The sequence below is a fragment of the Bombina bombina genome, chromosome 2 (assembly GCF_027579735.1).
Source record: "Bombina bombina isolate aBomBom1 chromosome 2, aBomBom1.pri, whole genome shotgun sequence".
In the NCBI taxonomy this organism is placed as follows: Eukaryota; Metazoa; Chordata; class Amphibia; order Anura; family Bombinatoridae; genus Bombina; species Bombina bombina.
In genome coordinates, this window is record NC_069500.1 from 731,217,781 (window position 1) to 731,225,810 (window position 8,030).

Below are 8,030 nucleotides of genomic sequence, written 5' to 3' on the forward strand. Positions count from 1 at the left end.
AATCTAGAAAAGTGTTTCTTTAAGGAATGCCTTTACTTGCTGGGACGTTATAGAACCCTCAAAGCATGCATTAGTAACCAAAAAGCCCCCACTGATTTTAATAAAATAAAAACAAAAATACTACTTTGTTTACTGCACATAATTAAACTTCGTATTCTAAAATATTTAAGCATTCAACAAGCGTATGACCACTGGAAAATAGGTTTATTGTATTTGGTTGTGCAATAAAGCTACTTTTTATTTTAATGTAACTTTAGTGGGAAGCTACTTTAGGGTTTTAAGGTGTCGAATATATAACTGGGAGGGGGGGTGGTGGCGCAGTAGCGGGTGAACCCATCTCCCTGAAATGAGTTTTTGCAGGTTGGGATGTCTGTATAGATAACACATATACATCATGTTACAAGTGATTTGCACACAAAATAATATATAGCATCATTAGTGATCCCTTTTTAAAATTAATTTATTTATTGTACTTTGTTTTTATGTTATTAAGACACGTTCACTTTTTATACTCTTCACATAGTGCATAGCAAAAACCTTGTTTTCCTTATTAGGGAATCTGATTAAGAGCTTATCCTTATATCAGTAGTATCGTACATCCCATTCTACATTGTGCTAATTATTAATGTTATTCTATTACGAGAGTACACCACGCCCTCTGAAAGGCATCATCATCTAAGACTCATTCAAGACGCTATCACTATGAACGAACATGTCTCATCCCAGTTTCAATACGATGCGTATTAGAATTTCTGTATATGCCTAAACGTCATGCGTCACATGCTTGACTCAATACCATTGGTCAAAGAGAGTAAGTCACAATAAAAAAAACAGAATGATTGGCTCTACGCCGTCAAGTGCAAAACGTCCTACGGATGTTAATTCCTTAGTAGCCCGTATGTGCCAAATAACAACAAATATCTCTACATATAGCGATCACATCGTATTAGTTAAACATATGCTTATATACATGATTCTCACAGCACGACTGCTTACTTTGTAGGTGTAAAGACATGACACACACTATGTATATAGGAAACAAGCGAAAGATCGTAGCCATTAATTGTAAGTATTGCAAGATGTGAGGGTAACGATTATAAACCCTCTAATCTAATATCGGATGCTTATTAAGCAAGCACAAAATTTGATAGATATAAAGAGATGAGTACTGAGGTATTTATCGTGCATGTGTCCAGTGCTGTGGAATTACTCACATCATATTTCTATTTATTAGATGACGTGTTTAGATATGCTATATTTATATGTATAGACATACACCTTTTAGGTAATACTGTGATTGTGGGTATAGGATATAGCTGATATTGCAAAAAGGCTATTATAGTGTTATGATTGTAATGTTGTAAATCACAATTTATGTTGCAGTTGCCACTATACGATATTGTATCTCACTGCTTTGTATCTACTTATTACAAGAGGGTTGCACATTGTCAATTAACCTATTAAGGATGTTTGTATATTTACACGCCCAGTATGGTTGTGTCCCTTGTCCACAATTGATTAGATTTAGTTTAAATATTTTGTCAGTTAGAAGGTGTATTATGCCTGAGGAAACAGCCGATGCTAAGGCTGAGAAACGCGTTGCATTATATGAAACCATTGCTTGTTACAGTTTTTAATTTGTTTTTCATAAACTAACTTGTTTTATACAAGCTCTGGTTCAGCACCTTCTTGAGCAGCATTATCACTGCTTCTGACTTATTCTGGTATATATCACAAACTGAGTGTGGCAGGATCACCCTGCACTGTCCATTCATCTCCTGGAGAGGGTTAGCTGATACACCCCAAGTTACCACCCCACTTCTACCAGTACATAAGTGTACTTGGGTTAAATGTGAGTACCTATTTGGCATTGCCTATCTGATTGAGTCGTCTTGACATACTGATGCACACATGAGGCGCCCCTCTATTGTCTCTTTTTTCCGCAGTTTCTACCGGACAAGTCTGTGAGGAGGAGAGCAGCCGTCCATCTATGCCCTACTTACAGAGTTGGATCATTTGACTCTATTGGATTTACCAAACCACCACTAATCCGACACCCTAATTGGGACTCTTTGTTGGGACTACATCTATCTACGACCATTGGATCATATGGTTTGAATAATATATCACATGAATATATATTCATATATGTATGCATTTTTATAAGTGTTCCTTATATAAGGTTGATCATATCAAGTCAATATAGAATTACAGAGTTGGATCAGAGTTGGATATATATATATATACATACAGAGCTCAAAATTTCCACTCTTTACTAGCCATTGGCGAGTGGAAATTTAATGGTGGCAAGAAAAATTAGTGAGTGAAAAAGTGTACACTCCTATTGCCTCATTGACAAACACACATTTTAGGCTATGTGCTAAAAATATTATCTGAAGGGATATTATATATCCTAGAAGGATATGTTATTCCTCTAGGGCTGTAGGGACCCCATTAGTGCTTAGACTGTTACTTCCGAGAGGGTAAACGGGGCAGAGAGAGAGATAGGAGAGAAAAAAGTGGAGAAAAAGATAGCTTTACAAGAGAGTGGGGGGAAAAGAGAGAGTAAAAAGATATGAGAGAAGGGAAAGAAAGTGTAAAGAGAATAGATAACCTGAGAGATAAGGGAGAGGGTGAAAAGAGAGAGTGAAGAGAGGAGGGAGGGGAGAAAGATAGTTGAGAAAGGGATGATCATTATTAAAAGAAAGTTTTCAGGTCTGCTATGACTCTCTCACTTTAACAACTTCCTATTTCTAGCCAGCTGTTGTCTTACCCAGAACCACCAAGTTGATGTTGATAACTTATATGCACTTATTTTTGTTAATCTATTAATGTATGTAGCATTATTTAACTTGTAAAGGAATAAAATTAAAAATATTAAAAATGACTGCACAATAATGAGTTTCACAATGGCTAAACATGTGCAAAGAGGGGGTGGAGTAGTGGGTGTGGTGTGGGTGGGATCAGAAGTGGCGAGTAACATTTTGGCCTGGCTAGTAGCTTACAACCTGAAATTTTGAACCCTATATATATATGTGTGTGTGTGTGTATAAAACCAAGATAATACGTATATAGAAGGCAAAAGTCCACCTCTTCCAAGAAATCTAAAACACAAGGGCCCAAAATGGCCTAGCACAGCCACAAACATCAAATATAATAATAAGTAGATATGTACTCACCATATATTGTTATATAAACAGGCTGGAACTTAAAAGTCACACAGCAAACTGGCCTCTGGTCATGCAGGATACAAATCTCATCAGGTTGAGGTCCCAATGGGTGGCTCTTCCTGTACACACTGTTCTAAATGAAAGACACAGCACACCACATGGCCAAGTACAGTTTGTAAACCTAGAAAATGTAAATAGAGGAACACTCACATCATTATATCACCTCCATATGCATTAGGCGCAGGCTGGAACTTTGCAGGTGCCCAGTTGACTGATATCCAGGTAAAATGGGAACCTCAGGAACAGCATAAAACAGGCAATTAGGTATTAGCCTGATGAAACAGCACTTTAGTGGCTGAGAAACATTTCACTTTTGTTTTTAATTAAACCTTCTTATTTTTTATCACTATCGAATGTTGATCATTGGGGCATGATGATTGGTGCCTAACAGCTAACCCCTCAACACCTCTAACCTTTTTATTTTGTCAGGAGTTTTATGATTACATTAAGGTAGTTTCCTATTTCCTTAGAGAACATTAAAATGACATGAATGCTGTATTGATATGTTCTGGTCTTCAGATAACATCTTCCCAGGAAAATAATTTAGGACTCTCAAAGGGCCTTTTTCTCTTTATTCTTTGATTTTTTTCCCCAATGTTTTTAAAAATTCCATCAATTTCTTTCTATTTCAAGGTCTACAATTTGAACAATCTAATACAGCAGAATTATCTTATCTAGCGTTCTCATTTTGATTGGCTTATCTACTTGTTCTAGAAGTGTGATATAGTTAAAGGGGCATATTGCCCTTATGCTTTATCACCTGAAAGTGTTGCAGCTGACTAGAAAATATCACATGGACTAGAAAATATCACATGGACATCTTTATTTAAAGAAGGAAGATATTTCACCTTTAAAATTAATTCAATATCTGAGAGTAGTTATCCTTCAGCTACTCTTTTTTACAGTCATCTGCATCAAAGTCATTAGCTCACACTTTGCTTTACTGCGGTCTTGTGGGATTTCACCATAATGAGCAAAGATTTCATAGTAAACTGATGGGAGCAATAAAGTGACTGTGCCTGAAGGACAACTTCCTGATTGGATGCTTAAAATCCATTTAAAATAGGATGTGGTTACTGAGAAAATTATTTTAAGGTAAAATGTATTGTTAATGTATTCAGTGGCCATCTGTCCTACATTTTTGTTTGGCCGTTCATCTCTTACTGGAAGTATTGTGGGTGGTTTCTACAACACTTGAACAAAATCGCATTTAACACTTGAATGTTCACGTAAAGAGTTTGAGTGGAGGAAAAAGTTGCACTAAACTATACTATTAACCCCCTAAACCGTCACCCCCCATCGCAAACTATCCCGCTACACTATTAACCCCTAAACCACCACACCCCATTGCAAACTACCCCACTACACTATTAACACCTAAACCACCACACCCGCTCTCAAACTACCCAGTTACACCATTAACTCCCTAAGCACCACATAGCCCATCACAAATTACCCCTCTACATTATTAACCCCTAAACCACTATAAACTCTATAACCTATTAACTCCCTAACGACCAAAAAAACCCATCACAAACTACCCCCTAATCTAACATCTTTTTTATTTTTTGTAATGGTAGATTTTTTATTTTACTTAGGGGGTGTTAGGTTAGGGGTGTTGGGGGGTTAGATATTAGGAGGTTAGGGGGTATTTTGTGATAGGGGGTTATGGCGGTTAGTGGGTTAATAGGTTTGGGGGCAGTTTGTGAAGGGAGGTTGTGGTGGTTAGGGAGTTTATAGGTTAGGGGATATTTTGCAATGGAGGTTGTGGCAGTTATATATTAGGGAGTTTATTGTGGTGGGCTATGTGGTGGTTTAGGGGCTAATAGTGTAGCGGGGTAATTTGCGGTGGGCTATGTGGCAATCGCCACTTCCTAAATTTTGTATGCTGAGTCAAGGTATAGGTGAAAAATACAGCCCACACATCAAATTCCCCCACTCCCGACCACCCACCATCATCCCCTTTTTTACATGTGCAAGAGATTGTCAACAGAAATAACATTATATCCAGCAAGACTTCTTTAAACAAAATAGACATGCAATATGCAAATATGTAAAGGGCCATAAAACTGTATGAACTAACATAAGTTTCTAAATATATAATACAGACAAAGCTTACCTGCAAAATAGTTTCTTTTTTAACCCTCAGTAACCCATTTAATTCAGGCATAGTTTTGTTTGCAGCAAGCTCCCCCCTGGGCATTTCCATATATGGAAGGTCCTGACCAGGCCATAGCTATGGCAGAATGCCCTTGTGCACATGCACGGTAGGGGGCAGAGTCACATGACACCTGACTAAAGCAGTGCACAGTATAATGCTGAAGCTTTCACAAAGCATGTGACATTATCCCCATGGAAACAAGCAAGCTTCTTGGCAACAAACAATATCAGTATCTGATGTCCATCCTTAACCCCCATTACTTGCATAAGTAATTATCCTCCCGTGCACACTTTGTTATATGATACCTCAGGGTTGGGAGTAAGACACTGATAAGGGAAGATTTTTTCAAATTGTATTAAAATACTTATAAGCTGTTTTAACACTGTTTTACTTCAGTTAACCCTTTTATAATATGCACATAAACCAAAATGTTTTATGGCACTTTAACATTTGACACGCATTTAGCAAAAAGAATTCCAAAAGTATTGTTGTTGTATTTATTGTTTTTCCACATTTAGTAGTTCATGTTTGTTGTGTGAGATATCATGTATTGGGCCATATTTTAATAGCCGATTCGATATAAGGCGTAGGTTTTGGCGCAAGCGAGGGAACCCACGCCGCCTGTAGTTTCACCTCGCCGGCAGTTGCTAAAGTGACGTAAGTCGGATAAACTAGCGATGTCCAGAAATGAGCGTAACTACAAATTTATGGAGTTGCCAGTGACTTACGGCACTTTAGAAACTGCAGCCTAGATTTAGAGTTTGGCGGTAACGACCCGCGTAGCTAACGCTGGCTTTTTTCTGGCCGCACCTTTTAAATACCTCTGGTATTGAGAGTTCACAGAATGGCTGTGTTAGGCTCCAAAAAGGGAGCGTACAGGCATATTTAACGCCACTGCAACTCTCGATACCAGAGTTGCTTACGGACGCGGCCAGCTTCAAAAACGTGCTTGTGCACGATTCCCCCATAGAAAACAATGGGGCTGTTTGAGCTGAAAAAAACCTAACACCTGCAAAAAAGCCGCGTTCAGCTCCTAACGCAGCCCCATTGTTTGCTATGGGGAAACACTTCCTATGTCTGCACCTAGCACTCTAACATGTACCCCGAGTCTAAACACCCCTAACCTTACACTTATTAACCCCTAATCTGCCACCCCCTCTATCGCTGACCCCTGCATATTATTATTAACCCCTAATCTGCCGCTCCGTAAACCGCCGCTACTTACATTATCCCTATGTACCCCTAATCTGCTGCCCCTAACACCGCCGACCCCTATATTATATTTATTAACCCCTAATCTGCCCCCCTCAACGTCGCCTCCACCTGCCTACACTTTTTTCTGCGGCTGGAGTTTTGTCGTTAGATTTCTAACGCTCACTTCAGACACGACTCTAAATACCGGAGTTAGAAAGATCCCATTGAAAAGATAGGATACGCAATTGACGTAAGGGGATCTGCGGTATGGAAAAGTCGCGGCTGAAAAGTGAGCGTTAGACCCTTTCCTGACTGACTCCAAATACCGGCGGTAGTCTAAAACCAGCGTTAGGAGCCTCTAACGCTGGTTTTCACGGCTACCGCCAAACTCTAAATCTAGGCCTGCCTGCGCCTAAAAAAACTAACTAAAATATTAAATTTCCTCTAACTGTCTAACACGCCTCCCAAAAATAAGCCCGACACGTATACCCCTATATCCGCAATCCCCCCTCTCACTCCTAATAATAAATGTATTAACCCCTAAACCGACAACCCCCCACAACGCAATAAGCCTAATTATTAACCCCTAAACCACCATAGCCCACACTGCAATAAACCTATCCTAGTATTAACCCCTAAGCCGCCACTCCCGGAGCCCACCGCCACCTACATTATATGTATTAACCCCTAAACCGCCGCTCCCGGACCCCACCGCACCTAAATAAAGTATTTAACCCCTAAAACCGCCGCTCCTGGACCCCGCCGCCACCTACATTAAATGTATTACCCCTAATCTGACCCCCCTACACCGCCGCCACCTACATTAAATGTATTACCCCCTAATCTGACCCCCCTACACCGCAGCCACCTTCATTAATTGTATTACCCCCTAAACCTAAGTCTAACCCTAACTTAATTATTATTTAAATAAATCTGAATAATATAACTATTATTAACTAAATTATTCCTATTTAAAACTAAATACTTACCTATAAAATAAACCCTAAGATAGCTACAATATAATTAATAATTACATTATAGCTATTTTTTTATTTATTTTTATTTTACAGGCAACTTTGTATTTATTTTAACTAGGTACAATAGCTATTAAATAGTTAATAACTATTTAATAGCTACCTAGTTAAAATAATTACAAAATTACCTGTAAAATAAATCCTAACCTAAGTTACAAATACACCTAACACTACACTATCAATAAATTAATTAAATAAATTAACTACAATTATCTAAAATAAAATACAATTAAATAAACTAAACTATAGTACAAAAAACCCCCACTAAATTACAAAAAATATTACAAGAAGTTTAAACTAATTAAACCTAATCTAAGCCCCCTAATAAAATAAAAAAAGCCCCCCAAAATAATAAAATGCCCTACCCTATACTAAATTACAAATAGCCGTTTAAAGGGCCTTTTGCGGGGC